Source organism: Balearica regulorum, chromosome Z, assembly GCF_011004875.1.
Source record: "Balearica regulorum gibbericeps isolate bBalReg1 chromosome Z, bBalReg1.pri, whole genome shotgun sequence".
Lineage (NCBI taxonomy): Eukaryota > Metazoa > Chordata > Aves > Gruiformes > Gruidae > Balearica > Balearica regulorum.
The window spans coordinates 4,510,259-4,533,297 of NC_046220.1; the positions used below are offsets into that span (position 1 = coordinate 4,510,259).

The 23,039-nt window shown below is 50.0% G+C and overlaps 2 long non-coding RNA genes across 5 annotated transcripts in view; one reads left to right on the forward strand and one right to left on the reverse strand.

Annotated features, from left to right (window-relative positions):
- Positions 1-479: 479 nt before the first annotated feature.
- Positions 480-5,248, reverse strand: LOC142599527 (uncharacterized). Its single transcript, XR_012833095.1, has 3 exons — positions 5,185-5,248; positions 1,018-1,129; positions 480-594 (listed from the first exon to the last, which is right to left on the reverse strand). It is a non-coding gene; the product is annotated as an uncharacterized LOC142599527 (long non-coding RNA).
- LOC142599526 (uncharacterized) overlaps positions 4,262-23,039 on the forward strand; it is a 127,593-nt gene continuing 108,815 nt past the window's right edge. For 3 of the 4 annotated variants that reach the window (XR_012833094.1, XR_012833091.1, XR_012833092.1), the window contains exons 1-2: positions 13,222-14,251; positions 16,152-16,202. This is a non-coding gene — a long non-coding RNA (uncharacterized LOC142599526). Of the gene's footprint in view, positions 4,739-13,221; positions 14,252-16,151; positions 16,203-23,039 lie in introns of those variants that run through there. The other variant, XR_012833093.1, reaches the window with a different exon arrangement.

Here is a 23,039-nt window from a genome sequence, read left to right on the forward strand (position 1 = left end):
CGGGGGCCGGCGGGGGGTCCCCAGCCCCGCAGCCGCCCGGGCCAGAGGAGGGTCCCACCGGCGGCGCCGCGGGCTGACCCTCCCTCCCCGTCCGTCCGACCGTCTGTCCGTCCGTGCCGATGTCCGCTCCGCAGGTTGGTTTCTTTGTCCCTTCTTTTAATAATCATTATCATGGTGATTATTATTAGAATATTGAAAATAGTAATAATAATATGCATAACGTAATATACTAATATTATTGTTGTTGTTGTTATTATTATTATGTATTTCTTACATGCATCCCTCCGGAGAGGGACAGGTGCGTACAGGGGTCGGGCACCGACCCTCTCAGGGAGGCTTGAAAACCGGGCAGAAACACTCCTATGTCGGGATGAAGAACATCGGGGGGGGGCGCGGGAGGGACGTGCTTTATTTTGTTACTGAACGCTGGCGGTTTCACACCGCTGAAGTTCGCTGGCAGTGACGGAGCGGGGGGGGGGGGGGGGGGGGGGGATGCTGGCGGCGGCTCCCCACGGTGCCCGTGGGGTGCCGACTTGGGGAGGGGGGGGATCTCCATCATCCTGCACAGGTGTCTGCTCTGGATGGGACTGCCTCCTGCCAAATCAAAGCAAAACAAAGCAAGAAGACTTTTCCCCCGCTCTAGTAGTGTACCTGCGTCCTGCTCTCCTTCCCGTCCCAGTTTTGGGGAACCCGCGTATGAGGAAAAAGGCTTTTTTTGGGAGCAGGAGTGCTGCTGGTGTCTGGGGAGAAGCTGTCCGTGCAGGACGCGGGGGCTTCCTCACCTGGCAGGAACTTCAGCCGGGAAGTGCCCGGAGTCCTTCCTCAGTACAGCTTTGGGTTTTGTGACCCAAGCGCTTATTAGCATCTTAATTACTTTAATAACACGTAGGCGCGGAGCTATGCTATCTTGCATGCTACAGGGTGTCTGCGGGTCTGTAGGGACGCGAAATCCCTGCGGTGGGGTGCAACACCAAAGTGGGGGCTGCAGGCTTGTTCCTACACACTGTTGATTCCCACCTCCAGGCTGGTCCCCCGCCGTAGGTCCACAATCATTACACCTGAGGGGTTAACCAATCCTTAAGACAATTTCACCGCCCCCATCCGGTATTCAGCAAGTCTAGTTGTTCATCTGGGGAAGAAAAAAAAAAAAAAAAAAAAAAAAAAAAAAAAAGTGGGAAAATAGTGGACCCTTTTGAAAATATCTCTTGTCGTTTCTACATTGCTTGGGGAAAATGATTCCATTTAAACGTGTCTGGAAAGCACCGTCTCGCCCCCCCCGCCCCCCCCAAAAAAAAAAATTAATTAAGGCAACCGATAAAACTCTTCGTTTTCCTCTGGTGAGAATAACGATCTCAGCTGAAACAAGACAGTGGAGCTCAGGGAGGAACGGTTTGGTGCTCCTCACATACCCGATCGGGATGAGCCGGTTGGTACCTTTTCAGCAGGGAAACCCCCATCTCGTTTTTGGGACCGATCAGGTTCACTACTCCCCTTCTTCACTCACATAGAAAACACGGAGGTGTCGCCGTGTCCTGCCCGCCGTGGGCATCCCGCGTGGCTCAGCACAGAGGTGTGCACGGAGCGGACCCCAACCGCATCTCTGTGTAAGCAGGAGCAGGTCGAGGACCCTTCTTGCCGTGGCGGAACCCAGTAGCATCTTGTATTTGACCACAGTGGGAGCGGGATCTTACCCGGCTTTGTAAAGTTCGAGTCAAACGTGCACGGCCAAGGCATGTTCAGAAGTTCTTGTTTTGTTACTTAAGCACATTTTTGTAATAACACTCCACTCAAACGTAAAAAAAAAAAAAAAAAAAAAAAAAAAAAATTAAAAGTCGACTTCCAAAAGACCACAGCAAACCTTCTGTCCTCGTTTTTGAAATCGTACTCCCCAGGAAAATGTCCCCTCGCCTAATGGCAGTTTTGCTTAAGTACTAGATGCAAAACTGCAATCTGCCTTAAATTATTCGAATTACTAAGGCACTAAGGCAAAAATAATACATTTCATATCTATGATGTACTTGAAGCGATTTTGTCTAGTGAAGAGGAGGACCAAGTGTGTCCTGTCTTAAGCCCAATTCTCTTCAGGGGGTGCCACGGACCCACTGAGCACCCCGATTCCGGATCCCACTCTCCCACTGCCTGGACAGACAGTTTTCAGAGTGGCCTACTTTTTGCTCAGAAATGCAAGTGTACTATTCAAGAAGAGAGTTTTGGGGAGAAAAAAATCATTAGAGAAAAGGCGGAAATGGAATCAAAGAGTTTCACTTCGCCGGAATAATTAAGCAGGATCTTAAATGTTTTATCCCCATTTGTACACCGTCAACCTCTTGGCAAGACTTTTTCTTCTGATAATTGTGTTCCGTACAACTGTATTACTACAGCAATCTAATATATTTGGGGATAAACAATTTTAACTTCAGAAGATCCCCCGCTCCCTTTAAACTCCTTTGAAAAAGCTGAATATCTTGCCTTGACCTGACATATATGTGTATGTCTAAGTTTGACAAGAGATGAGTTTGAGAGCTACATTTTAAAACAAATAGCCACATATCCTCGCAACTTGAACAACTGGGCCAAATTCTGCCTCTTTAAAATCAACTCCACCGATTTCAATGGCTTTAGAAAAAAAAATGGTGATTATTCCATGGTTAATAATCCACCTTTTTTCCCGCCTGAATTCTTAGACCTCGACAGCAGCTGATGTCTAACATCGCTGGACCTGCCCAGAAATACCTTAGCTGTTTGGGGTTTTTTTAAGTCGAAAACAATGTGTCCCTATTTAAAAAAAAAAAAAAAAAAAAAAAAAAAATCATGCTGGCATTGTCAGTGTATCTAATAACTGCTCTGAAGAAGGATAAACCTGAGTGTGAGTGTGTTCGAAAAGATGCAGACAGCAGAAAATGGATGGTGCATAGGAGGAAGTGAGACGTGAGTACATATAATCAATAGCAGTGGTTATAGACAGGGTAAGGGGGGGGGAGGGCGGGGGGGAGAAGCAAATTCAGGAGCTTGCTTGTTCATTTTTACGTGCTTCAGGTAGTGGCACATTGCAGCAAGAATATATAGGAGGTTGTTCTGATGTCAGTCCTTCTGATTTGAAAGGAAGTCAATTCTAACATGTTTTAATTTCTGTTTTGAAAAATAAGTAAATTAAAAGGAAAACGTTTCCCTGCTCATTAGAATGAATAACATTATCTGATGAATTTTATTTTGATCATTTAAGCAATAGGAATTTTTAATTTAGTCTTAGCTGTGTTTATTACATTAACCTTTTTATATAACATCAAAATCAATATGAAATTAAAGGCAATTTCTGAACATAATATAGGACGCTTAAGATACTTTTTTGTTTATCCTATATCATCAACGATTTATCTTCATTTTAGTGCAATCTGGTTTAAAACACAATGTTATTCTTACTTATTAATTCTATTTCGATATCTCTAATACAACCTCTCACTACATTATTTGTTTATTGGGATATAGGATATGTAAGGTATAAACATTCCAAAATGCGTTGGTAAATACTAGTCTTTGCTATTTTTCACTCTATATAAACAGGAAACTTGATAACCTTACAGAAACCTCAGCGTTGCTGCTGTACTGTACTCTGCTCCAATCAGCTATATGGCAAATCATATTTTGCCGTCATTTGCATTACAGAGGGAAGACAAAGCTTAGAATGACGCAACCTCTGGCGTGCAAATCGCTGACAAATCATGGTAGATGTAGCAATTACAAATGTGGGGTTTGATCCCGGGCACGTCGGTGCTGCATGGTCCTTGGCGGGTATCGATGTAAACCTGTTTTCGATGAACCTCGCAGAAAAAAAAAATGGCCAAAGAAATCTTCAGCCAAGGAATCAGAGGGGCAAATAGTATGCCTGCAGCACCGAAAGTTTCGAGGGGGGTCCAGGGCGATCCCCCCGCCAGCTCCAGCACCTCCTAGGTGTGCTCCGAGCGTGTCTCTGTGACGAGGAAGGGAGCTGCAGCTCATCAAGCCCCCTATATAATTAGCCACGAGGGCCTGCGGTATCGCATTTCGCCGGCAACCGGCGGCGTTGCAGCAGCGATCCGCAGCCAGCCTTCGCCCGGGTCCGTCTCCCACCCGGGGCGGCTGCCCGCCGGCGGAGCCCACCTTCCCCGATGTCCTCTCTCCCAGCCAGCCTCGGCTGCCGGCCTCCCTTTGCAGAGTCATTTCTAATTAACTATTAGTATCAGTAGGAATAATAACACAGGAAGGAGGGGAGGCGATGCCTGGCGCGGGAAGGGCGATGCCCCCTCCCCAGCCCGACTAAGCCCCGGCGACAGGGCGGGGGTCCCGGGGCTACCTCCGGGCGGGCAGTCCCCTAGGCCTAGCTCCCTCTTTTGGCCCCAAATCCGAGTCCCTCCGCGCCCCACAGGCAGGGTCCCGACCTGCCGCCCCGCCGGGCGGGGGTCCCAGAGGAGGTCCCGGCCCGAAGGACGTGTCCCTGTCCCCCGCGGCTGTCTGATTCCGGGAGGGGGGAAGTGAGTGGGTGGGAAATGCTGGGGCGGAGGGGAGGGGGGGGGGAGCAACGTCTCAGCCGGTGTGGGGCAGCACCCGTGGCCGCCCCCCTCCCTCCACCTCCCCCTTCGGTCGCCCCTTCCCTTCTCCCCGCCCGGGAGCTCTGGCCGAGCAGGGCTGGGCTGGCGAAGCCTCTCCCGGGCTCTGTGCGAGCGCCGGTGCCCGCGGACGGCTGCGGAGCGGGGGGAGCGCGGTGAGTACCGGGGCGGGGGGCTCCCCCGGTCGGGGGGGGGGGGGGTGTGGGGGGGTTGGTCTTGAACGACGCACTCGGTACGGACCGGCCGCGCCGTCTCACCCTGCGGCGGGAGAAGCGTGTCCGGAGCCGGGGGGCCAGGCGGGGCACCCCCAACGGCGTGCCCTGTCCCCTCGCCGCCCTGCACCTCTCGGCCTCCTGAAAATACTGCGGGGGGCGGGGGGGAGGGAGGGAGGGAAGTTGAGATTCGGACCGAACGGGATGCGGGTGGGGGGGCAGCAGCTCCGGACGGCGGAGAGGCGTCCCCGCCGGGGGGGGGATCCCTCTGCCTCCCCCTTTTTCCTTAACGTCCCCCCGCCCCGCAATTTCTTACCGTCAGTGACAAATGTTATTTACACGATCCGAGGCTATTGGATTACAAGCCTGATCACCTGATGGGGTCTCACCTATGGGCTCGTTAAACACGCACACACACGCAGCTCCGTGGGGTACCCGCACCGCGCTGCCCGCACCCCCAGCATCGCACCGAACCGGCACGGGAGGCGGGGGGGGGGGGGGGGGGGAGAGGGGGGCAGGCCGGGCCAGTGCCCCCCTCCCCCGTGGAGAAATCAAAATAAAGGGGGTGGGGGCGAGGTGGGAGAGCGCGTCCCGGTGGTTGGGCGGCGTGTGACGGTCCGTCCTGGAAAGGGGATGGGGCACAGCGCAGCCCCTGCGAGGGAAACAAGGGGTGACAGCCTGGATACGGGTCCTTGCGCTCCCGCCGAGAGTCATTTTAGGGGTGTGGGGGGACCTGGGATGCTGCAAGGGGAGGTGGAGGTGGGGTGATGGCCCTCCGTCCCTCCGTACGGAGTTTGCATCTGCCTACTCGGTCGTGTCTGAACGAGCTGTTCACCGGTAGCTCCGTTTCTTGATTGCCTCATTGCTACCGAAAAGCTGGGGAAGAAAACAGGGGCGGGAGGGGGGCTCTCAGGGCAAGGGCCTGCGTGTCTGCCCTGCCCGGTGCCCCGGGGAGGGGGGGGGGGGGGGTTGCCCGACAAGCGCTGCCCCCGAAACCCGGTGCGGGGGATGCGCTGGGAGAGCTCGGAAACTTTTTGTCAACAAGCATGCGCATGAAAACGGCAAGGTTTTAATGAGGGTGCTGCGGTCCCGGCTGGGGGGGTGCTCCGAGAGCGTGGGAACCTGCCCCAGCAGCGGCGTCCGTCTGTCCGTCCGTCCGCACGGCACGGCGGGGAGATGCTGTGCCGCCAGCCCGGCCCGGTACGGCCGAGGGTGGGAGGACGGCGGCGTGTCCAGGGCAAAATGGGTGATATCCGTGGCTGTCATTTTACTGTCAAAACAGTCCTCGGCGGTGCCTGGAGTCACTAAGACAAAAGGACATCGCCCTCCCCGGGAGGAGAGACGGACAAACGCCGCCGCCTCCCGACCCCGGCGCTGGGCCGGGTGCGGGCAGCCAGCACCGAGCCACCTCTGCAGCCTCTCGGGGTTTTGTCGTTGCTTTTAATCCGTATTTTTGCACCGCCCCGAGCGAGAAGACTGCTCGGATAACCCAGCAGGTCCTTTAGCAGAGATAGGTTTGCTAAGGAGGACACCACGGGCTCGTTATGCCATTGGGGGGAGGAGAAATAATTTATACTCGAGTTTTTACGACCTGGGAGATTCAGCCAAATTTCGCTTGTTGGCCTCGGTGCGCATCCCTGGTAGGCGCTGGCAGTGTGAAGCCCCACGCCGGTACCTGCAGCACGGCATCTAAAACCCGGGAGGGGCAGCCACGCCACGCGTGCTTTTGCAACCGCATATACCAGCCACGCCACCTGTTAATAAAAATATTTGATGTTCGTGCGCCCACAGCCTTTTCTCACTTATAAAAGCCCAGCGCGTTGTTATTTTTTTCTGACAAGAAGAAACAAACTCCTGCAGGTGCAGAATAAACGTCCTCCGGAAGAGCCGGGTAATTCTTTTCTTCGCCCGCAGCCTGCAGAGACACGAAGAAACCAAAATTCCTAGAAGGAGATGTGGGAAATCAATTATCGAAGCACACCGACTTGGCGGAAGCTCGGCTAATGAACTACCAAAATAACAAAAAAAAAAAAAAAAAAAAAAAAAGTAGCGGTTAATCCAATCAAACGTAACCTCCAAGTTCTCGGGAGTGCGTCTTCCTCCTGAGAACCCACCGCGATTAGAGCTCTTCACGGCAATTCCTGCTGGTAAAAACTGCCTTTCCGTACCATCAACCCTTTCATTTTCATTATTTTTATTAAAAAGAGAAAGGGAGAATAAGGGTAAGGTAAAGCCTCCTACGATCAGCTAGTATGTGCTGCTGAGAAAAAGGTCTTTCCGCGCAGCACCGGTACAAATTTAATAAAGAATGGGGACATTCTGCCGGGATGAATATTGAAATATTACCGTTCCCTGGGATATTGCACACACCCCCCCCCCCCGTGATTCGTAAGCCCAGCTTTTCTTCAAACAGCCACCCATAGAGCGAAGCTATATTCTGATCCCGGCAATTAACATGCGAAGCGCAGACTCCTGCCTGCTCCTGCCTGCTCCTGCCCGCGGGTGTCGCTGTCCCCCCGCCGCCGCTGCCACCGGGACCGGGGCCGGAGGAGAGCTGGAGCCCGGCGCCCTCCGGAGCAGCCGGGCCGGGCAGCCGGGGGGGGCATTGGGGGGTGGGAAATGCCCTGCCGAGAAGCGAGGTGTTCCCCAACCCGCGTCCTACCTGTTTTTTTTTTTTTTTTTTTTTTTTTTTCCCCGCTCACAAATGAGGTCCGGCTAGCCGAGGAGGTAAATAAACCCCTCGCCTCCAGACCGAAATTTAAAAAAAAAAAAAAAAATGTAAAGCAGGTTTAGTCCCCTCCGTGAGGCCGCAATTATGGAAAACAACGAAATAACCGTGCATTTCAAACGTCGCCTTTATTGATGGATTATTTTATGCCCAGGTATGAACTGATTACTAAAATAAAAGAGCAGAAAAAACCATCGCGGAATTTGGACTCATTCTCCTTCTGTCGGTGCTGAAAGGCCAAAACACGGCGTGCGTGGAAACTCAGCTGCTTTGGCCGCTTATCCCGGGCTGGTGCTGAAGTTGGCGTTCTGTAGCTCACTAAAACACCCCAACAAAGAGTTTGCTGTACGTCACTCCCGGAAATCTCACCATTTAGCGACTATTTGAGGTCTGGATGAAAGTATTGCAGTTCTCGCCCACTTTTCCCCCGCTGCTCCTCTTGGTTTCTACCTTTCTACCTCTAATCAGAGGAGACGTTGTTAATCAGAGAGAAAGGGTATGGCTTTGGGGCTTTTTTTTTTTTTTTTTTTAATTATTTCCAAAGAAGGTGTATCCACACCGGAAGCTTTTGTGTAAGGAATCGAAATCATTACTTTTTTTTCCTTGTGTGTACGTAGGCAGAAAACTCTAAATTCAGATTTTTTTCCTCACTGAAAAATGAAAAAATATTTTTCCCATGCCAAATTTCTGTTACTTCAACTCATATGTTTGCCATTGTACATCTTTTCGTCTCAGTATTTAAATGCTGCGGGCGGAAAAAAAGACGTTCCTCTATATCTGCATCTCCACTTTTTAAAAATAATTTGTAAATAATGCCAAAAACATGTACGTTCACCCGTAGACCATATCGGCGGATTTCTGATTATTTACTGTCTGATAAGACAGGTAGAGAGGGCTGCAGAGACGAGTGAAGAAATCTAAGTGCAAAATTCTGAATATTCGGATTAGAGGAGTCTAGGTATTAAAAGCATTGGGGAAAAAAAAAAAAAAAGATAAGAAGACGAGAGAGTGGATCTATGTCATGCATTTATTTATTTTCAGCTCGGCGCCCTGCCTCGTCTCCTTGGCTGTAGCGGCCACCCCAAATCTAAGCATTATTACCGCATTTTTTTTTTTTTACATATCTATCTGTCTGTCTATCTATGTATCCATCCTTGGCCGAAATCCCTGAAATCGCCAACTTCGGTGTCATTTCGAACACCACGGTTGAGCCGTTCAGGTGCGCAGCGAAATATCCGCGCCCGTATTTTGAGCCGTAAAAGGCCGATATTAGGTAACGAGGGGGGGGTGTGTGTGTGTGTGTGTGTGTGTAGGATTTATTGTTCCTATTCCACTCGTCGAGTCCGCGTCCCAGTGGCAAGTGACGGAGGGCAGACAGCTGTCCTCGCGCTGCCCGTGGCACAGGCAGCGGCGCAGGCAGGGCGGGGGAGGGGCGCGCTGCCGCCGCCCGCCCCGGGGCTCGTTCAAACGCCGCCGCCGCGTTACGCGGGGTTGGTTGCCGTACGGTAACACCGGGTTGGGGGTGTGTGTGTGTGTGTGTGTGTGAATACTGCAGAGCGGACCCCCGACATCCCGACCGGGGGGGTGCTCCGGGAACGGCGGCAGCCCCCCCACACACACCCCCCCCCCCAACCACCCCACCCCCCCACCCCCCGTCCCGTCGGGGCGGCTGCGAGGCGCGGGGTAAGCAAGGCCGGGGAAGGGGGGGGACGGGGGGGGGGACACACACGGACGGGGGGGGACGGGACGGGATACACGCGGATGAGATGCGGGGACGGACAGACGGACACACAGGCGCACGCCCCCGAGCTCACCTTGTCATTTTGCATATGCTAATGTGGGTCCGCAGAGGAGCGAGAGCTGCACGTGCGCTAATTAAAAGCGGGGGGGGGGGGGGGGGGGGGGGGGTTGGGTTTACGTCCGCGGGCCGGGAGTCTCCGGCACCGCTATTGGTAAAAAACGTGTAGAAATGGTACTTTCCTACTGAATTGATGCTATATGTGGTAAGGTAAGAGCTAACCTAACGGATGATGGTGTCAGTTTCCGTTTTGGGGTGGTTTGGGTTTGTTTTTTTTTTAATGTTTTACGCGTAGGCATCTGACCACTTTTTATCGGGTGACAAATCAGTGTAGGGCTTGTGAAAGTAGCACTGGAAATACAATAAGAAACGCCAAAGAATTCAAGCATACATGTGGTGAAACAGACACTGAGTAATACAGACTGAGCATGACACTCTGCTCTTTATTTAAATATATATATATATGTGCATGACAGTCTTTGGGGAGGGCTAACTTTTGCTCTGTACGTTCATGCAGGTAAGTCATCCATAGTGTAACTAATTATTCATGCATGCACTTGGACTTTAAGAAAAAAAAAAGTAAGAAAAAATGTGTATACCGGTGGGTGTTGTTTTTTATGGAATAATGTTACTCGTTTAAAAATATAACATGCAAGGACTGTAAAAAGAGAGTAATCTTCTGGTTTTTAATGAGATTTAAACTACTCTTCTTTCTTGTAAGAATTTCCCCATTAAGGTAAAATGAAATGTTCTAGCGCTGTAATGTAATGCAAGGCCCGTGGATTTTCGGATAAAGCAAATGTAACGCTATCGGCAATATTTTAAAAATAACCTCTGAAAATACGTTTTCTGTAAAGAATTAGGTAGTGGGTTTAAGGCTACACACGTTAAAATGAGATGTAGTACGTTTAATAAGGTAGTACTTAAGACAGAACATACAAAATGTCTTCCTGGGAGAAAGCTCTCCGTACCTGGGTCTACACATTTTAAGAGAAGATGTTGAAATAAAAGGTTCCTGAAATCAAGGCAGATATATGTTTGCTTACAGGCCGTCATAGAGCAATGAGATATTATAAATCCTTCGAAACAGTCCCCATTACACGAGTTGTCTATATCGCCTTATACCTTAAAACGTTGTGGGCTTTTTTTTTTTCTCCCCCCCCCAAAATGAAGTTAATTAGGCGATCAAACTTCCAGTTTCGAGCTAGCGGCATGATAGATAGCTGAGCAAGGCAATGAGATCCTCCTCTCCTCCTAAAACCCAATAAGCATCTCGTGCACCTTCATTTGTAATGTTAGCACTGTGCATATTTGTATAAGGTTACAACCTTATACAAACAGCAGCATGGAGGAAAAGCAATATAAAGACACATACACAGCAGAGTCTCGCCAAAAAAAAAAAAAAAAAAAAAAAAACCAACCGAAAACCCAAACAAAAAACCAACCGGGGGAACAGCAAAAAGGGAGGCAGGTATTTAAAAAAAAAAAAAAAAAAAAAAAAGACAGAAAGGAGAGATCAAAGGAAAAGCGATAGCCTGTAAGTTTCAGTAAATTTTAAAAAATGCAAATATACCTTTACATATGCATCAGTATTACAAATAATACGCGCTGGAGCCAAGAGGAGCAGCAGGAGGAGGAGAGGAGAATGGCGCAGCGCTGGAGCACGGGTCACCGGGGCCGCCCGCTCCAGCCGGGCTCTTCTCCGCGCCGCAGCCCGGCCCAGATTGCTCGTTTCGGGGATATTTGTTTTGTTGTTGTTGATGATGATGATGATGTTTGGAAGGAGCGGGGAGGCCCGATTTTTTGTTCCGTTAATTAGGATCTTCCGCAATAGGGGCGATCTCTCCGGGAATCCGCGGTCTCTCCTCCGAGCGGTGGGATTTGCATATTCTTTTTTTTATTATTATTGCCCTAATTTCCTTGATGTATGTAAATGTAGCCGGACGTACAGTATGCCTCGAGCTGACGTCAATGGACGTGACCTCGTCGTTAAACCTTGAACGTGAAGCGGGGATGGGAGACGTGGGGCGGGGGCGCAGCCGCGGAAACGCTACGAGCTGCTCCGCGCCGAGCCGGGGAAGAGACGGCGGTGGCGGGGAGACAGCATGCCGGCACCGTCCGCGGGCGCGCAGGCTGCCTGGTCGCGCTTTGCCGCGCCGCTCCGCGCCCCTGCCAGATGAAATGAGCGCTGGCAGCAGCAGGAGCAGCAACAGCCCGCCCGCCCCCCCCCCCCCCCCGTGCGTCCCCAAAACAAAGCCCACCTCCCCGGAGCACCACCGAGCCCGTCCTGCTTTTTTTTTTCTTTTTTTTTTTTTTTTTTTTTTTAATGGGACGTTATTTGCTGCCTCTTTTCATCAGGCGACGAGCGGGAAATAGAAAACTGCGGGCATTTAAAAAAAAAAAAAAATTAAAAAATTCCCCTCCCCTCCCCAAAACATTGCATGACATAGGCGGATTGAGCCAGTGGAGGCGAAGCATCCCCTCCGGGAGGCCAGCGGTGCTCCGCCGGGTACCGCGGTTAGGGTGCTCGGGGCCCGCCGGTGCTACCGGCCGGGGTGAGGGAGGGAGGCAGCCGGAGGGGCAGGGGGGGGGGGGGGGGGGGCTGCAGCCGCTAGGTCTGGTCGCAGACCCCGCCGGTCTGATCTGCAAGTCAAAGCCGCTCTCCCGGCTCTGCGGTGGTTCCCCCACCCCCCATCGGGAGGAGAAGCGGTATAAGCGGGGACTGGGTGTCTGGCAGCGGAAAGTGACCGATACGAGGGTAGCAGAGGGTGGACGAGCGCGGTCTGTGCTCCTCTTTCTCTTCCCCTCTCCCTTTGGAGACGCCGCGGTGTATAACGGTGTTTTGAGAACTTTTATCGCCAGGGGAATTTCTGCCGGTCAGGCGGCAGAATGAAATGCAATCGGCGGCTTGGAAGAGAGGGGTATTCTCTGTTAAGAGCCGATTTTCTCTCCTTTTCTCCTTGCGTTATTTATTTATTTGTTAGTCTGCCGTGAGATGTTCCAGAGCATCTCTCGGGACCCTGGCACCGTCGCTCCTGGAGCAAACGAGCTGCCAGCGAGCGGCTGCACACACGCATACACACCCGCACGCTCACGCAACTGCCCCTCCATTAAAGCATCTCAACTAAACTTAAATGCCCGCGGCAGGGAGTGGAAACGCGAGTGTATTTCTGGCGGGGAGGGAGCGCTGCAGACTTTTATAAATCCTCTCAGCAGTTTTCCGTGCAGCCGGGGACTTCTCCTGAATTCTCTCGGTTCGCGCCGGCCTTTCTTTTCGGTCCTCACAGAGCTCTCTTTGTCCGCCGTGTCCCCGGGGGCCGTGCCGGCAGGGGATGCCCGGGTGCCGGGGGCTGCGGCGGGTTGTCCCCACTGGCCCCCCGCAAATCCGCGCCCGGGGACGGCGGAGCGCCTCCCCGCTCCCTGCGACCGCGCTCCGGGCGAGACACCCATCTGGCACCATATACATATATATGCATACGCGTATATATATATGTGCGCGGGTGCAGCGTGTATACATTCAGGTTTTTAGCGTCGCCCCTCCCCCGCCCGCCCCCACCCCCCCCTTCCCCTCACACATACCCACACTTCTTGACACCTGCCCACGCGAGGCCGGGGACATCATGTAAAGCCGCCCTAGAGTGGGGGGACAGCACGACATACACCACCACCACCCCCCCCCCCCGCCACCCCCCTCGGGGCAGGGGAAAGCCGTCCTGCCGCCCCCCCGCCGTGCACCACCTCCCTCCATCCCTCCTCCATCCCTCCCTCCTCCTTCCATCCCTCCCTCCCTCCCCGCACACCTCCCGCTCCGGCGCACACCCAAACTTCTCCCAGCCCTCCCCCACCCACCCCCCCCCCCCCACTCCCCGCCCGCCTCCCGCGCCCTAAAACCCAGCCGGGGCTTTGACGGGCGTTTTCATGCTGTTTTCAAACCCGGAGCGATGGGCGAGAGGGGACAGAAGGAACCGGCAGCACTTTAGGACACCCTCCTTCCAGCGACGAGAGGTCACGCTACAAGTTTGCATGACAGCAGGGATGGGAAGAGAGTCTTTTTTGTTAGCACCATGATTTTTTTTCTAAAATTTTTTTCCTTTTTTTTTTTTTTTTTTTTTATTCGGCTGTTGGCCGGCTGGTTGATTTGGACAAAAGTTGCACAAAATGGCAGTGCCTCCCAAAAACAAGACTCGGAAGAAACTGTTCTTCAGAAGTTAGCTGGAGGGAAACACCTTAGAAAACTCGACCTTTTGCTGCATTTTTTTTAAGTTTCCAAAGAAATGTGTGCTTTCCTTTTTCTGTAGGAAAAGGTAGCCATTGCTCTTCTTTAGACTAGACATTTCTAATTTGTTCCGTCTGTCAGAATGGGACTATGAGAGGTTTTGGTGCAAATTCATTATCTCTGGCAACGCATAATGTATAGTAGGAACTGAAAAAGACCGTGGCAATGGATGAACAATAGGGCTTCAGTTCATCAGCAACAAAAGCGTTGGAGAAATTGGTTGAATTTCAGAGCACGTCCTCCTCAGCAGAGAGGGCTGGACTAGACCTTGGCCAAACCCCCCAAAAAACTTGCAGAGCCTCACATACAACACTTCACTTTCTACTCCGGGGCGTAGGAAGTAATATGGAAAAAATGAATTTTTTTTAAAAAAAAAAAAAAAGCCAACCCCAAAACAACTTTCTGCGTTTCTCTCCCGTTTTCCTGGATGGAAGATTTCTAACTCTCAGAGCTATTCGCGCAAGAATGGCACCGTGGAGCTAAGCGGCACTTTTAAATAGGGATGGCGAGGGGAAAGATGTGCATTTCTGGAGACATGAAAGAGCTTTTTCTGCTCCGAGGGGGCTTAGCCATGGGGATCTTTGTTTGCCACCGGAGGCTCAGCTCAGCCCGTAGATCTGGGGTCAAATCGTTCTCTGATAAAGACGAAGAACTGTAAGTATCGCTGTGAGTGTGTGTGTGTGTGTGTGTGTGTGTGTGTGTGTGGCGGGGGGGTGGGGGTGGGGGGGATAGTCTGATCCTGAATTCCCTGCAAAACTGGGGGAGCCGAGCCCCGGCCAGGTCGTGGTTTCCCGGGTCGGTGTGAGCCCGGGCTGGGGCCGCCTCTCCCCGGGCAGCCGGAGCGGGTCGCCTCGGCACGGCTCCGGTCACTTCCACTCGCCCCCGGCGAGGGAAATTTGATTAACAAGGCAGGGTTTATGACTTGACACGGCGGCTTACGCCCGTTAGCCGATTTTGTGCATCTGATGCTAAACCTGTTGGTCGTGGGGAGTAGTTAGGTGCCGGAACTGTTAATTATTCGGCAGACTGCCGGCGAAAGCAGAACTGAGGCTTTTCAGGGAGATTTTCGGCAATGCCTGGGTGCCCTCGGAAGGTGTGCAGGCATAGGAACAGACACTCACAGGGCTGGAGTATAGGAACTCACTCCTGTGGCCTCTACACACTCGAGCCTTTTTTTTTTAAAAGGGAAAAAAAGAGGAGGGGAAGAAAAGAAATTAAATAATTAAAAAAGAGAGAAGTCGAAGACATATCTTGCAGCTGGCCAGGGTGCAAGGGATTGCTCGCTGCAGTTAGTCCATCCGCTGCCTCTGCACGCAGAGTGTCACTTGGAGCACGCAGCCATCACTTCTCGGGTTATCCAAAATACAGCCCGGTCAAAACACGCACCTCTCGGCGCGGGGGGGTGGTTGATAAACGTGTGATGCTCCTGCCACTCTTCCCCTCCCGGCCGAGGCAGTGGCGCACGGTGAGCCGGGCCCGGCTCGGCGCGGCTCAGTCTGGCTCAGGAGGGCACCTTTGGGGACGGGGGGGGGGGGACGGGGGGGTCGGGGAGGGGGCGGCTGCGCCGGAGCCTGGGGGGGGCCGATGAAGGGCGGCACGGCCGCAGACCCCGGCCCTGGGTGTCACTGGAGCGGGGCACTCGTCCAAGGGTGCTCCGCTGCATCCCTCCATCCCTCCCACCAAAAAAGTAGCATCCCTCGGCAACTCCGGTTCACCCCGCTCCGTGGAACGGGTGAAACTGCTTCACCGTAAAATAGAACTCACTTGCTCCCTGGGAAATAATAATAATAATGATAATAATGATGATGGTGGTGATGATGATGATGATAATAATAATAATAATATAGCTGAGGCTGATGTAATCTGTATGATGCAATGAAAACGAGTAGCTTACGTTGTATTTATTTACCCCCTCGGTTCTTGATACGCTCGCAGGGCTGTAAATAGAGACCATGCCTTCCCGGTGATCCCGGCTTCAGGACACCGGTGGACTGGAAGAGCTGGGAAATCTAGCGGGGAAACGCTGGCTTAATGTGTTTTGCATGTTTTGAACTGAAGGCTAGGTGGAGCCTCCATCCTTTATTAAGTAACTGGCAGCTTATAGTATGCAAATCCTGTATCTCCCTCTGTAGTTTTCGTCACTTCTATTCAGGAGCCCCAAGTAACATTCTTAACCTTTTATTTTTGAGAATAGTTCTCCAGAAATAATGATGTAATTTGGGGTTTTATTACGTTATTCATATTATTTCCTGTAAATATTGATTACCACATTTAACCCTGCGGATACCGGAGTACATTACTCATATCTGTTTTGTGTCACATTAGATTACCTGCAGGAAACGTGGCTAGTTATTTCCCCGTTTAATCTAGAGCCAAGCGTTTTGGTGATTTATTTAATAATCTCAAAAGTCAATACACTCAGCGCCTTCTGAACACACCTAGAATAACCTGTTCACGTATATTTCACGAACAAGAACCAAACACTGAAAGTGTTTAAATGGTGATCCTTTGCTTTTTTTTTTTTTCTTTTTTTTTTCCCCTGGCTATTTTTCAGATTTAGACAACGCACACAGACCACAGGGAGTGACAATCACGACAAGAAACGGTAATTTTTATTTTTTAGTTTAATAGAAGTCAGACGATACGATATGCATTACCTACAGATATAAATGTATGTTCTTTAACAGCACGCAGTGTTTCCATGTGTAATTACTGACTGCGGTTTTAATTTTTTTTTTTTTTCCGAGACTTTGCATTCTCGATAGTTTGCCTTTTCTTATTTTGTGTTTGTATTAGATACGCCTTTGCATACCATACGTTCAACCTAACAGAAGTATAATCTGCAGTTGCCTGTAAAATGAAATATTGGTCACAAAAGAAATAATGAGGCACCTTCATTAGAAGGTGAACCAGTCGAGTGACTTACCTGGCTGGGAGGAAGGGGATGCTCTCCGGGGAAAGCTGGCGTGGGCTGTACTGGCGTGCCGTGGTTTACATCTACGTGGATTCTATCATAATTTAGTGCAAAAAGAGGATTTATGTAATGCCACACTCTTCTTGTGTACCTCACAGCAGCTTACGCGGGTGGGGGTGGTGGGGGTGGTGTCCTGTGTGTCTTCCCCGCGGAGGGTGGGGATGCTGGCATTAGGACGGGGCTCTGATTGCAATAATTAGAGAATCATCAGCATTCCTCTTTAAAGTCAATAGAGACTGTTTATTCTTAAGAAAACCACGCAGGATGTTTCTTCTTTACGTCACAGCCATCTGGAGACCTATAAAAAGATTAGAAAACAAGCATGGCAATCACATACTAATCTACAGGCCATTAGCAGGAATTTATTAAGGAGGTAGGAGGAAAAAGTCCATGCTTGCATTCCGTATCTTCCAACACGCAGATCATTTCTACAGTGATTTTGGAATAAATAAGTTTTATACAATTATGTAAAGTGGAAGAAAGCAGGCAGTGTTAACAGCTGCTCTTGACAACTCAGGGGGTATTTTTCGCAGTAATTTCAGAACTACACATTGCTTAAACTTTCCACATGATAGACAACACTGCAGTCTTGGAAGTGTATTTTACAACCACTGCACACATTTTTGTGATATTCAGAATAAGTAAATACTTTTGAGCAAGTCTTGCTGGACAGCCGTCGATTTTGAGGCCCTACTAGATGTCTGGGAGTGTAGAAAATATAATTGGTAATATGCCTAATGAACAGCTTGGTCATAATCGTCACGTTGGCTCTTTTGACTTACTGAGGCTCCAATGATTAATCAACAAAATGTGACGGGGTATTGCAGTTACGTCCCAAGTCAGTGTGTAAGCGAGGTGGTTCCGAGAACAGAGCTTGGTGTTCTAAAGGTATATCTTGCATCTTTGAAACACACCAATTTGCAACAACGTGCCTTGCATTTAACTGTAAATCCGGTTTGCAAGTCTGTTTACTGTAAGACTGTTTTACATGCATGCATGAACGTGCACCTATGTGTCTGTGTTTATATGCATTATATATACAGATACCTATATAAGCATAGACTTACAAACATGTTCACAAGGAGCGCTTGAATTTTCACGCCTCTGACTGAAAGAATTTAGTGCATAAGCTCACAAGCCGGTCGTGTGCAACACATGCCTGATCACCAACACTGCTGCCCCTAGCTATTGCCAGAAAAACACATCTTTCTGTCTATCTGCCAATTCAGAAAAGCTCATTAGAATTTTACATAACATCAAAATGATCATGTGCCTCTGGATGTATCAGATGTCTGATTTGGTCGTCCCTGTTGTGCCTGAACAGCCTGAGAGGTATTGAAGAAGCTCTGTAACTAATAATGCAGCATTATAAGAATTCTAACAATTTTGTGCCAGGCTGTTTTTTCCACGAAGAACATTGGCACAATTAGCTCTTATGTCTCTCAGGTACAAAGCACTGGTGGTAAATGGCAGTGTCCCCTTATACCAGGATATCTAATACCTGTTTAAAAAATAAATGATCGGTTTCAAAGGCTGAGAATCTGAAAGCACAAATGAGCGGCCCCGTCAGTAATACCGCTGCTGAATTCAAGATTTGGCAGATGAGCAATGTGTATGTGTTACTTCTTGCTGGCAGTATTAATTTTGGGCCTTGCCTGAGAAATGAGATTGCTTGCCCATTTTCATGCTTTTGTAATATTAACTTACGATAAAAATGGACCGGTTTATATACTTTTCATTTTACAGAGTAGCCGCATGCACCTACATGTATATTTTGTAGCCACATACACACACATACACCTACACTGACACATGTACATATGTACACACAAGCCCACATATGCTTTATCATATAAGCCGGCTATGTAGCCAATACAGAGCAAAACCAACTTCAGTTTAACTCCGTGCATTTAAAATTTCTCCCCTAAAAATGGCAACGTATGCAAACACAGGTTAATTTACAAACAAACATATTTGAATGAAGTGTGGCATATTGACTATGACTGTACGGGAACATGGAGCGTGATACGTTGTGTTTTGTTTTGCACCTCAAGGAATAGTAGCAGCATGAATTTTAAGTTGTAATTCCTTTAGGAGTGCAGAGGAGTCTATATTCTGTCTGCGCTGAATTTTTCAGTGTGCATCCTATACTGACTGCAGCATGCACGAGCTGTTGAAGTGCATTTATTAATTTCAACAGTAAATATGGTAGACCTCAGTGAGAAGATTCATTGTATCACGTATACTCGAGAGACCTTTAATGTTTGCACTTTGGACTTAGAAAAATTCTGTACAAATTATACTGTTAAATAATTCAAAGTACAATGTTCTTTTTGGGGAGCGGGGGAGGGGGAACTGCGAGACTTAAATCCTAAAGCAGTATATAATGCATTCTAACAGTTTAGAAAGACTTGCCTCCATCGGTTCCTTGAGTAACGTCAGCGTGCATTTCTTCGCTCTAAGTACGAGGTTAATAAAAATAAACGATAAATCGGCGTTTTTATTAAGGCATTTCGCCAGATGATATATAGCCTTAGGTAAATATTGCTGCAATGTTCACCTGTGTTGCATTCTAACACAGACACAGCGACACACGCACACACACGGAGGCTGAGAGAGAGGGAGGGAGGGAGGGAGGGAGGGAGGGGGGAGAGAGGGTATAGATGCTATAAAATACACTGAGCCTGCTGCTCGCAGCTTTCCCAATAGACACGTAGAGGAAAACGCCTTGCACAACCGTCCCGGTGTAAATACCTGCAAATCACTAAGGGTGCGAAACACCACCCAGATGCGGAGCCATTATCGAAAAAAACCCCAACACCCCCCCCACCCCCCCCCAAAAAAAAAAAAACCCCAAACCCCAAACCAACCAAAAACCCACCACAGACACACCACAGCAGAGCAAATTGTCAGTGTAATTACACATCGACTCACTGCGTAGCGCAGACCTGATCCCCGGCCTCAGCAAGCAAGGCCCCGCTCCGAGCCGCAGCCAAGTGCCTCGCATCCCTCTGCACCAGCGGAGGCTGCCAGAAGAGAAAGGCAGGCAAAGGCGCTCCTCGGGTCTGAAAACGCTTTTATCTGTCCTTAGAGAGAGCTTTCTTCCAGTCTTTGGATACTAGAGCGGTCTGCGCTGGAGAGGAGGAAGGTAAAGGCGGCGGGCGGATCTCCCTGCAGTCGGGAGCGGTGGAGGAGGCGATGCTGGAGGCGAGACGGGGCTCGGTCCCGCCGGCCGGGGCCGGTGGCTGGTCACTCATGCGTATCAATAGCCGTGTGTACTTGAGATTTCTCATGACATCATCATTACCTTGGTCTCCCGCGGTCCAGGACCTCTGACCTTGCCGGGCTTGTCCACATTTTGGCACTGAAAGCCCTCCAATGATGGCCCTTTTCTCCTTCTTTCAGACCGGGGGCAGCAGCAAGCCGGCAAGACCGCATCTTCTTCTCCCCAAGCTCTAGGAGCCCCGAGAAAGCGAGGATCTTCCCCCCTAAAACACACACGCACGCAAGATATTTGCAATCAAGCTGCCACCATTTGGTAAAAAGCTCTATGCTGTGCATAATCTAAAGGGATCAGGAGCCGCGTCCTCGAATCATCTTGTCACTTTCTACTGAAATGGGATTTTTTTTTTTTTTTTTTTCTCTTCTTCCTCCTTACATTGCGCTGGAAATTGCCGATGGCTTTACATCTTTATAGAGGCTAAAGAGTCTTTCCCGAGAACGAAGCGATTTACAATGCAAATAGAGGCCTGTGAAAGGATGGATGCTTCTCACTCTTAACGCAGCTTGACGCACCTTAATGGCTGGTTTTATTTTGTGGTATTAAGAGACGAATTGTTGGCTACCGCTGCCGGAAATTACTGACTGAAAGGAAAAGTTCGGAATAAACTTTGAAGGCAACAGATCTCTTTTGGATGCTATTAGATGCACATACACACAGGCACATAAACCAGGTCACAATTGCATAAAAGGATGAATATTTTAAAGCAGCACTAGTACTCTTGGAGGAAACAACACGCCTGTTTGCCAGAAAGAATCTGGATTCTAGCAAGAAAATTTAAAAAAAAAAAAAAAAAAAAAAAAAAAAAGCTTTGAGGGAAGCGAGTTGTTATCTTTGGTTATCTAGCTGTATGAGTGTTTTGGTCTTCATAAAGCTAGATAACCGAAAGTAAAAACTCCTTCAAGATCATCGTACAGCGCGTGAAAATGAAAGACTACTGCGAGAGCCAGTAAAAACCGAGAAAGGTCAGGAATGCTTATTGAATCTAACATTTTTACAGCCGAAGGTGGGAGTGGAGGAAATTAAATGGCATACTTATTCCAAAATACGAAGTTGTCAGATGGCGCAGAACGGATAGCCAGACGCTGCACAGAGGAAATGGTACCGATGGTAAACAATGCATGTGCAACTATTGCTGTTGAATAAATAAATAAAGAGAAACCCAGACCGCTCACGTTTATGTGAGCTAAGACGATATTCATTTATTTTTTTTCTCTTAGAAAGCTTTTCGGAAATGTAGAGTTTAATTTTGCAAAATGATTCATTGCAATGAAATGGCCTTAAAAATGAAGGTGGTAGCTGGTGATGATGAAGATGACGGTGATGATGATGATACAGCGTGGACTGAACTGAGGAAAAAAACCCCAAACCCCACCAACCAACAAAAAACAACAAACCAGCCCAAAACCTGCCTGTGTGCATCTGAGACAAAGCATCGGGTTTTATTTCAAATAATATGAAAGCAGGCTTTCAGAAAAAGTTTATACTGACGTGTAGGCAAGCTTAATAATTTATATCTGCTGAGAACTCAACGGAGCTGCAGAAAGATGAAAAAAAAGTGATGGCCGATTTTTATTCTTCTATTCAAAACGGGAGCACAGATGCTTCTCTGTTCCGAGAGGGTTTCCTTGAGGAAGCTACTGAAGCAGAAAGACATGATGGAGACGAGATCGCCTCCCCCCTTGTCAAAGTGTTAAAAAATGTTCTGTGTCTTACTCTGCGCCTAGCATTGGAAATGAAAGTGACATTTACTCCAAAACCCACGTGTGCGCCTCCTCTCTTTTTGTTTAAGGATGATCAGATCTATCCAGGAAACAGCTCTGGCATCCCAAGCCGAAATAATTAGGACGTATATAGACCTGACAAAAAACGAAAGGGGGGGGGGGGGGGGCGGGCGGGGTGGGGAAGCGGAGGGTCTGTCTTGCCTAATTGATTCCGTTAAACGGCGTGCAGGAGATGTGAACGGCTGGGCGCTCCCATTCCCACGCTCGGGGCAAGTGGCAACGCCGTGCCCCGGCAGCCCGTGACAGACAGCCCGGCGGGGGCCGGGGGCTGCGGCGGGGGCCGGGGCCGGGGCCGGGGCGGGGGGAGCCCACCGCCGGCACCACGCCGCGCTCCTCTGCCTCGCCCCCCCCAAAACCCTTCCCCCCCCCCCCCCGAGAGCATTTCCCACCCGCAGCCATCCGCGGGCTGCCAGGCGAGGGGACGCACCCGCGGATGCTGCCCGCTCCCTCAGGCGCAAGTTCCGCCCTTCGCCCGCGGACGGCGGGGGGGTGGGGTGGGGGGGGGGGCGGCTACGGAGGCCGGGCCCGGTAGAAGAAGGGAAAGGCAGGCGTGGCGGGCTGGCCTTGCAAACATCCCCGGGTTTTTCATAAACACCAGTGCGGGTGCTATTCATCTTGATAATTACCGCAGTTAGGCACCTCTTGCAGTGAAATCGAGCGGGATTAATTGTGAAGGGTAACATTTTCCTTTGGACTTGACCTAAACATCTTCCCAGAGGCACACTGGCGTTATGATACTGTATTAGAAACCGAACGTCTCCAAGGCAGATTAAAATAAGATCAGAGATAAGGGAACGGTGCTCCACGGTCCCCATCAAACCAGGGGCTAACCTTCCGCACGCTGCTTTTTTTTTTTTTAAGTTTGCAACCGGACTGCTTATATAGAACGTTGTTTTGGGGTTTATAGTGGGAATATTTGCCTTCACGCCACACACCGGGAGAGGAAGGGTCCAGCAGGTCCTGGCAGCTGCAGGCGTGCTGTCGATTGAAAACAAAGAATTTGGCCTCAAAAGTTACCTCATCCTTCCCGTAGTTGCAAAAAAAAAATAAAAAAAAAATAAAAAAAATCGTACCGCAGTTTCGGTCGGGAGGGTCTCGCCCGGTGGCTGCCGGCAGTGCGGGCCGGGACCCCGGCCAGGCTGTTTTGAGGTAAATCCCTGTTTTGGCTGCGCTACACGTGCCAAACTTTTACTGCCGTAGCGACCGGTGAGCGGGCCCTTGTTTATTTACATCCGAAACCGTGTTTGTGGCACCAACCTTTCATGGCAGAGTGCCTGCACGCCTCTCATTTACTGCCTGTCCAGGGGTGCTATTTACCTAGAGCCATTGTCTACTACAATTAACATTTACATGACAAAGTACACGGTTTTCTTTCTCAAAGAGCTTCAATTAAGGCAATAAGCT